Below are 10,503 nucleotides of genomic sequence, written 5' to 3'. Positions count from 1 at the left end.
CCTTCAAAAAACAATACATTCCACAGCTATTCGTTAGTGGTGTGACTAATAAACAGACAGTCGTACCCAAAATGATGGATTTCCAATAAAAATGTAAGCTAGTTTTACTAATAAGGCGAGTAAAAAACTTGACCCAAATTTATTTGACTAAGAGCAAGTTTTTTGGCGTTTTCATTTAAACGAATCACATTGGCAGTTACATATTTTGGAATAATTTTATTTTAAATAGGAAATTAGAAATGTTTGTCGAAATGTATTGAATCGATGGATACTGCATTGGTACAAGCATAGCTGAAAGTAGGGGATAAAGAGAATCAAATTTGTAATTTGAGTGCTTAAATTTTACGTACGATACAGGTCTAGTGTTAAATAGTCGCTAAACAATAGCTTAAATATGACTTTTAGATGGTTTTATATAGTTTATAATGGTTAATTGTAAACCACATTTTTTTTTAATTAAGTATAAACAAAGTCTTTATTTATTTCAGGTAAGCGGATCCCTTATGATAGCTGTTTAAGTGCTTAGTACATAAAAATATCGTAAGTATTTTCTATAATAATTAAATAAATAAATTTAAACAAAACTGAATCCTAAATTTGTACAATAACGGTTTTATAGTAACTTCTGGATTAGTGCCATTAACATAAATATAATTCAAGTGTATGTGTATCTAGAGCAGATAGTCGATACCCAGAAGCCGAACACTTTCAAGAAGAAATTCAAAACATTACCAATAGTATAAAATCAAAGGAAATTAAAATATTTCTTGGCAACTTTAATGCCATTGTAGGAAATAAAACGGTAGATGACATTGTAGGACATTTTGCATTGAAATAAAGGAATGAACAAGCATATATGTTGGTACAATTCTGTCAGGAAGAACTAGTCTTTAGAAAACACTTACTTTGAACTACCACTTAAAATTATTATATACATGGAAATCCCCTCAAGACAAAAAACAACATATAGTCAGGAACCAAATTGATTTCATGTCAGAACAGCCTTAAAAGTGTAACCGCTTACCCTGGAGCAGACGTTGACTCCAACCATAACACACTCCAATTATTGGTGAATTCAGATTTACAGATAAAATGATTTTTAAACTAAAAAACTATGTGAGATACAGTAATCACTGCTTTAGAAAACAATAAAAAAAGAGAGAAACCACAAATAGAATAAAAATATCCTAACTCTAATTTAAGTGAATATGAAGATTAAAAACATATATATATATATATATATATATATACTATATATATATATATAATATATATATATATATATATATATATATATATATATATAAGAAAAAAGAAGTACTTGTGACTCGTTTGGAAAAAAAAACATATTTATATATATATATATATATATATATATATATATATATATATATATATATATATATATATATATATACTTCACAAAATTATCTAGGATAAAAAAGAGACAAGCGAAGAACATTTGGAGCAGAGGATCAAAAAGTAATGATGAAGAATCCAAAATAATTAATAGAAGAATTAAAAAGAAAATAAAAAGACAAAAAATGCATGTATAGTTAAAAAGTGTTAAGAATCAGAACTACTATTTTTAAAACGTTTACCTTTCATAAAAAACTTAAATGAACAACAGTCTGTTTCAGAAAAACAATCTTTTAAAAAATAACAAAAGACAACAGCATTGTACTGGAGCAGAAGGAACTATGTGAAATGTAGCAAACTTAGATACTAAATTTTTTCTCTGAAAATCGTAAGTGAGCTTACAGTATAAACATATAATTAACTGTATTATCAATACACCAGAAGTAAATCCCAAACTGCAATCTTAAAGCTATTTGACATTCAACGCGTTCATTCAAAGGCGTTCCAAAAAATAATACACAAGCGAATTTATAAAAAATATTAAGAAAGAATTCAATTGACAAAAAACACTCAACTTAGTTTGAAAAATGACAGGGAATAAGAGAGTCACTTTTTTTATAAAGTTGTTAGTGCAGAAATGTTGTGACCGAAGAAAAGATATTTTCGTTTGCTTCATTGATTACCAAAAGACCTTTGACTACGTCAGACATAAACTATTGATATATACATTAAACGAAATTTGGACTCGATGACAAAGACATGATAATGATTTAACAACTAGATTGGAATTAAAAAGAGTAGCTAAGGATCGCCAATGGCCTATACACAGAAGAAATTGAGATAACGAAAGGCGCAAGACAGGGTTGTATTCTCTCCCTACTACTGCTCAGCTTTAATGTAGGAAAGCTATTTCAGTTTGAATATTTTTTGAAGAACAAAAAAAGGTTAGCAGACCACTCCAAATGGAAGCTCAGTTGATTATAAATGATATAAAAAAGCAAAAGAAAAGACAGTTAAAATTTGGTTTTACGTATAGTGCTTCTGCATCAAAGCGACTGGTACAGAAGCTTTGAAGAAATGACCTGACCAAGAAATCTTGGTCCAAGAAATCAGGATCCAACTTGTAAATACAATACATTTTGGAGACAGCTATCGCCGTATTCCCGTTCTCCTCCGCCAATCCTCCCGGTCCAAGGCATGCTCCTCCTCCAAACTTCTCGATTCCATCACCCTTCTAATTTCTTCATTCTATGAGCATCGAGGTCTACCTCTTTTTCTTCTTCCAGGGGACTTTCATCTGTGAAGTGGTTTCTTTCGATCCTTGATGTTCTAGCACTTCTTCTCAAATAATCCATTTCAACTCCCAACAATATTCTTTTCAGGTCTGCATTATTTGTCCATACTTTAGAGCCATAAGAAAGAACTGATTCAACCATGGTTTGCCCAATTCTTTTTTTGTTCCTTTTGGAAATGTTGCGATCCCGCCATAAGGAGTTCAGACCTCCAACAATTTTACGTCTCTGATTAATTCGGTGTTTAATTTCGGTTTCTCCCAAGCTGTTTTTATCAATGAGTGTACCTAAAAATTTAAATTTTTCCACTTGTTTGATTTCTTTGATTTCCAATTTATCTTAGTACAAAAGTGTACACAAAAAAAGTTACAGCCCTTTGAAGTTGCAAAATAAAAATTGTTTTTTTTGCATTATCTCCTAAACTACTTGACATTTTGTAATAAAAATGGACACGTTACTTTCTTGTTCTGAAAGCATTTTTCATAAAAAGGAAACAAAAAAATCTAAGAGCACAGAAAAATTTTAAGAGGTGTGTGAAGTCCTAAATCCCCTCAAACTTTTGAGTACGTTAAAATCAAATGAATTTTGTGGCATCATTAGTTTAACATTAACATTAGATTAACATTATTTTTAAAACTTTTTTGCCTCCTATCACTTTTTCGAAAAACTAGTTTTTTCCTAGTTGGCCATAAAATTACAATTAGTTTCTACGGATACAATAATTACAAACAGTTCCATCAATAATAGTCAATAATTTGAAGCTATCATTTATTGTGTGAATAAGATTAATATTAAAAATTTTGATATTTCAATGGCCTATACATTTCAGGAAATGGCAGATATGCATTTAACTTTGGGTAAGTTGGATCAGATTAAATTATGATTTCAATATACTATCGGGAATATCGTAGGTGAATGTCAAGGAAATAGTAAAGAAGCCGCAAGGCCTTGTGCAGTAAAATACCCCAATCGAAATACACCCGATAGACGATTGTTTTTGACCATTGATCGTCGTTTACGGGAAACGGTTACATTCCAACTGCTAGCTACTGGCAATAATGGATGCAACTGATGAAGACATTTTAGAAATTATTGAAGAAGTCCCTGGAACAACTACAAGGATAATAGCTAAAGCTACTCAACTAAATGTTCCTCAGGTAAGGGTTTGGAGGCGTTTGAAGGATCAGCTGCTCAAACCATCACTTAACAACGGTTCAAGAGTTATTGGTTAAAGATTATCCTAAAAGGATTGGATTTTACGATTGGTTATTATTAATGGAAAACACTCTAAATGTTAATTTTATTAGACATATTTTGTTTACCGACGAGACTACCTTCAGTAAAAATGGAATAACAAACCATCATAACGAGCATATTTGGGCCGATGAAAATCCTCACGCCAAAAAAACGACTCCTCCACAAAGGACTTCCAAAGTTAATTTTTGGGCAGGAATTGTGGATAACAATCTAATAGGCCCAGTATTTCTTGCCAACAATTTAAATGGTGATAATTATTTGCAATTCTTGGCAAACGATTTACAAGAGTATTTAGAAGAAGTGAATATTGCAATAAGGCAAAATATGTGGTTTCTACAAGATGGCGCTCCACCGCATTACAGTAATGAAGTCCTGAAATACCTTTGCAGGCAGCATCCTGGTCGGTGGATTGGAAGGTGTCATGACCCACCTATTTCTTGGCCACCCAGAAGTCCAGGTCTTAACCCCATGGACTTTTGCTTTTGGGGGTTTATGAAAGAGAAAGTGTATTCTGTAACAATAAAGGACGAACAACAATTGAGTGTTAGAATAATTGAAGCTGCAAATCAATTTCGTCAGAAAAATAGGATTTTTCAGTGCATTCGGTTTTCCTTATTAAAACGATACCAAATGTGTATTAAAGAAAATGGGGGTCATTTTGAACATTTATTGTAATATCATATTTATAGAGGTTATAGACATTTTTTGTACTTGCTAATTCATTTAAGCCATTTATTTAGTTGCAAGTAATTTTTTAAAGGTTAATGAAAAGGGCCGTAACTCAATAAAAACTGTTTTTTGAAAAAAGTGATAAAATGGCAAAAAAATTTTGCTGTGCTCAGATTTTCTTGTTTCTTTTTTATGAAAAATGCTATTAGAACAAGAAAGTAACGTAAAATTTTTATTACAAAATGTCAAGTAGTTTAGGAGATAATGCAAAAAAACAATTTTTATTTTGTAACTTCAAAGTGCTGTAACTTTTTTTGTGTACACTTTTGTACCAAGGTAAGTTGGATTCAATCAACTTATTTTTATCCCTGGAATGCTCGATTTAATTTATGATTAACCGTCATAAAACACCCAGTATTTATCCATTACTATGAATATTTTGGAGGTTAAATTCTATTATATAACTTATCTTTTATTATTGTAAAGATAACTTTATATTTTAGTGTTAAATATTTTAAAACAGTGTTCTTAAACAATCAGGAAGTGCCATTATGGCTTAACAGATTAAGCTAGGGTAAGAATTCCATCAACCCTGCGTTATCTATTCGTTTAATAATTTATTTCGATTAGTCGCTTATTGATTGTGGTAATGGGAAAATCGGGTTCAACTCTATTATGCATTTGCTTTTAATATATTGTGTGGATTCTTGGTTTATTAATATAAAAGCAAATCGCTATATCGGCGAAATAATTTTTGCATTTATTTTGATATTTATATATTATCAATATCATATAATAAAAGATAATAAAATATAAAATCCATTGCAAAATTTAAATAATTTGCAAATTGCATAATAAAACCTTACAATCTAATAAGTTTAAGTTGCTGCATGTGATACCCAAATACACAGTGTGGAAACCACTTACGGAATAAAATTATTTGTGTCTTGAAGAAAATTAAGTATAATTTTCTTCAAGACAATTAATTCATAGAATAACCGAGGTAATTGATTGGATTACATTAAAATAAATGCTCAAAATGTTCTCCATCTTGTCCTTGGCAATAACACAGTCTCCTATAAAACTCGTCCCGAACTTTGTTAAAAGTTTGAGGTGAAATATTCCGTATTTCTGTAATTATCCTTTCTTTGAGGTCTTCAATTGCTAGTTGGTTGTGTTGCATACACTTTGTACTTGAGATAACCCCACAGAAAAAAATTCAAAGACGTAAGATCTGGCGGCCTAGCTGGCCACTCAATAGTACCCCTTCGTCCAATCCATTTATTGAAGAAGATTTCATTCAAGTAATGTCTCACCATTAAAGCATAATGGGGTGTTACACCGTCCTGCTGGAACCAGACAGTTTCATGCGGTAGGGTCGGATCTATTGGATTGGGATATAAGTTAGCCAACTGAGGAAGAACGTCGTCTCTTAGCATGCTTAAATATTTTTCCGCTGTCAGACTACCATCTACAAATATAGGACCAATAATATGATCTCTTGTAATACCTCCCCAAACATTCAATTTTTGAGGATACTGAGTGTGTGTCACACGCATCCAATGAGGATTCTCCGCTGACCGATATCTACAGTTTTGTCAGTTTAACTCTCCGTTCAATGTAAATGTTGATTCATCAGAAAAAAGATTTGTGTCAAGAGCTATTTCATTTGTGTTAATTTTATCCATCATTCTTTCGCAGAAATTCATTTTACGATCTTAATCGTCTTCTGTTAGCTCCTGCATAAAAGTCAATTTAAATTGATGAAGTTTTTCTTCATGGCGACACCTTAGGATAGTTGTGTGACTCACATTATTTTGACGTGCAATTTGACGTAAACTTGACGTTGGATTCTCTGCGACACAAAATATCCACTTTTGCCTCATCTTCAATGAAGTTCGGTTTTATTTTTAATGGTTTGACATGTCCAAGTTCCGTGAATTGTGCATAAATTTTAGATACAGTACCCTGTGCAATATTAGGCAACTGAGGATACCTCTGAATAAATAAGTTTGCTACTTCAACTTGACTTTTACAATTCTCCCCGTAACCGATCATCATTAAAATCTCAATTCGGTAGATCTCAGTTAAATATTTTATTTTTATTTCTGCAAGAAATTAGCTTTTAATTAGGAATTTATTATTTTGATATTTTAGTGTTGCAAAAGTTATATTTATTATAATAAAATATCAAGCTGAAATCATATGTTCCTAAAAAGTTCTTCAATTCTAGGAATTAAATAAGAAAAACTGTTTCTATTCATAAATCGATAACTTTTTAAAACATCTCTATCTCCCTCTGCCTATCATTTAAAAAGTTTAAATCAAAATTTATTCTGCAAATTGACAGGGCAAATAAATTCCTTTTCATAAAATCCTGCTTCTCTTTGTTCAAAGCACTCTCCGCCTGGGTCGATCGTTGCCCAAAGGAATTAGTTCTTATCGAAATAAAATAGTGACAATCAAATGCTGCGTACAATTCTCCAAATTTGATGGCCTCTCAAAACGACATCGACAGCCGCGTCTCGTATAATTTATTGTATTTAATTCAATTAAAAAAAAACTTTTTCCACTATTAAGTTTTTATTAAACTGGTAAAAATACCAAAAACTTATTTTTGTTTAATAATTTTACGAAGAAAATCAAAACAACCTTTCTCTTCAAAATCTCGTATTAAACTCCCTTTAAAATTCTCTTCTTTCAAAACCAAACCTCTCGTTTCCTTTCATACCATTTCTTAAAATCTTTTGTTTGATCAATCAATACACTCCAATAAAAACATATCTTTCCCACCCTCTCTTTCAGTCAATCCCTTTTCTCTGTCTTCTCCTTTCGTTTTATTCCACACAACATACCAACCACTTCTGTCTTGACAAAAAAATCTGTGTCAGGTCTTTGAAACTAATTTCTCTTTTTTATTCCTAAACAAATTATGTGTATTACAACCTAAAATCCTAATATTTATTGCTTATCTCTAGATAAAATCGCTAACAAATCAATTTTAATATTAGAAAAAACCCGAAACCGGAACTTGAATGAACGGAATTTTGAACGTTCATTGTTTCGTAAAAGAAAAGCACAAAAATGTCCGGACATTCAGAAGTTGAAAGATAAAACCACAAGAGAAGAAGTCAAAGAGGAGATCAACAACAAAATAAACAGCATGGTAATCTCAGATATTAATAAAGAAAATATAAGTGTGGATGATATGTGGAATAAAATCAAAAATATCTGTAATTCAGTGATAGACAATAAACTTAAAGCAGAAACCAATATAAAGAAACAGCCATTGATGAGACAAGAAATATTAGAGCTAATGGAAGAACGAAGAAAACACAGAAATAGGAATGATGAAAGGTACAAAGAAATAAACAAAATCATTAAGAAAAAGATTAAAGAAGCAAAAGAATCATGGCTACAAGATCAATGCATAAAGATAGAATCCCTAGAACAGAAGCATGACACTTTTAACCTACATAAAAAGATCAAAAACTTAACGAGAGGAAACGAATCACGAAGTCATGACTTAATACTTGACGAGCACAATAATGTGCTTTACGAAAATGAGAGAATACTTGAGAGATGGAGGCAATACATGGAAGAATTATCCAAGGAAAAGCAAGAGACAGAAGTCAGTGTTTCTGGATGCCCAGGACCAGAAATAACGCTCAGTGAAGTAACATATGCAATAAAAGACTAAGCACCTGGACCTGACAACATACAAGCTGAAATATTGAAACTATTTGAAAACAAACAACTCAAACTTCTAACGAGTCTACTGAACAAAATCTATGAAACTGCAGAATTTCCTACAGATTGGCTAGTTTCGACCTTCATCTCTCTCCCCAAAAAGGCAAATGCCACCAGATGCTCTGATTACAGAATTATAAGCTTAATGAGCCATGCACTCAAAATCCTTCTTTCTATTATTCACTCTCGCATATATAGAAAACTTGAAGAAAAAATTAGCAGTGTTCAGTTTGGGTTTAGAAGCGGTCTGGGAACGCAAGAGGCCCTATTTTCCATACAAGTACTGATACAAAGAGCTCGAGATGTAAATTGCGAAGTCTACGCAAGCTTTACAGACTTTGAAAAAGCATTTGACAAGGCGCAACATCAAAAATCATAGCTATTCGGACTTTTGAGACGGCTGCTCTGAAAAGTTCATTTGATGTACATACGTACCACTCTCTCAGGGTTGCGCAGCCATGACATTCTACGCCTCTCTATGCTTCTCTTTCCTTGTATCTTTCCCTGCATAATCAGTTGGAGCAAGGTGTATTTCTCTTCACGTGTAATATGTCCGAGATATTCCAATTTTCTTGTTTTAATTGTATTTAAATTTCTATTTCTTTATTCATCCTTCTCAGAACCTCGTTGTTTGTGACGTGTTCTGTGCACGATATTTTCAGAATTCTTCTATATACCCACAGCTTTAATGCTTCCGTTTTTTCATTGAAGTCGAAAAAATATAGCACCTCGCCAACCTAACTCTTAGTTCCAATTTTAAATCCCTTGTACATAGCACTCTTCTCATTTTGTTGAAATTTGCTCTAGCCTTTTCTATTCTGATTTTGATCTCCTGCATGTAATCATTTGTGGAGTTAATCATTGTTCCCAGATATACACATTTGTCCACTTGTTCGACGTTGGTTCAATTTATTAGAAGATTCTCGTTATTTTTTTAAGTTTTCGATATTCTCATAAATTTTGTCTTCTTGACGTTTATTGTTAGACCGTACTCTTTTCCATACTCCGCTATTCTGGTCACCAGTCTCTGAAGATCTTCATTATTTTCGTCTAAGATCACAGTGTAGTCCGCATATCTAATGTTGTTAATGGGAACTCAATTTACCTTTATTCCAGCTGTTTCACCCTCAAGAGTGTTTTTTAAGATCTCTTCGGAGTAGGCATTAAAAAGAATTGGCGACAATACGCATCCCTGTCCCACTCCACGTCTAATTTCAATTTCTTCTGGCAGCTGTTCGTTAACACGTACTTTTGCTCGCTGTTAGTAGTATAAATTTGATATGATTTGATATGAGGTCGTTGTAGTCAATATTCTTTGATTTCAGACATTTGTTAATTGTTTATGTTGTACTTTATCGAATGCTTTATTATAGTCAATAAAACATGCGTGTATATCTTGATTGATGTCCAGGCATCTTTGTACAAGTATATTAAGTGAAAAAAAAGAGCTTCACGCATTCCTAGACGTTTGCAAAAACCAAATTGTGTATCATTAACGTCTATGTGCAGTTTGTGATATATTCGGTTATGGATGACTTTTAGTAGTAACTTTAGCACATGAGACGTCAAATTATGGTGTGGTAGTCGGTGCATTCTCTTGCGTTTTTATTTTTGGGGAAACAATTTAAAAATCGACGTTAACCACTCTTTGGGTAATACTCCTGAACTATAAATTTGGTTCAAGAGTGTCACTAAAACATCAAGGTGCTTCTCATTTAGAATTTTTAGGATAAATAGTAAGTGTACGTTTATCTTACCCAGTGACATATAATAAATATATATCATATGTTATTGATTTTACGCAATATTTTAAGCAATTTTCGAAAACATTAATTAATTCAGATTCCTTGAAATTATTTTGTAATAAATCCTACCTTAAAAATATTATTAAAATTAATTATTAATTATATTAATACCTAATTAATACAGTATTATTAATTAACGTATCGTTTCAGGAACAAAATATGATTAAAATGTCAAATGGTGGTAGTTCATATTTTTTTCCTAGATGGCGCCGTTAGTTAACTGGACTTACACTGTCACTGTCATCATAGCCATTCATATAGATAGATTCAGTCTAAAATGTTAATATTTATCTAATCTAGTAACTGTAAAACTTTTAACAAATAAACACTGTCATATTTAAGGTTGAGGAAGAGCATGTTCGTTTGTGGGT

This window comes from Diabrotica undecimpunctata, chromosome 9 (assembly GCF_040954645.1).
Source record: "Diabrotica undecimpunctata isolate CICGRU chromosome 9, icDiaUnde3, whole genome shotgun sequence".
Classification (NCBI taxonomy): domain Eukaryota; kingdom Metazoa; phylum Arthropoda; class Insecta; order Coleoptera; family Chrysomelidae; genus Diabrotica; species Diabrotica undecimpunctata.
This window is presented reverse-complemented; position numbering follows the sequence as displayed.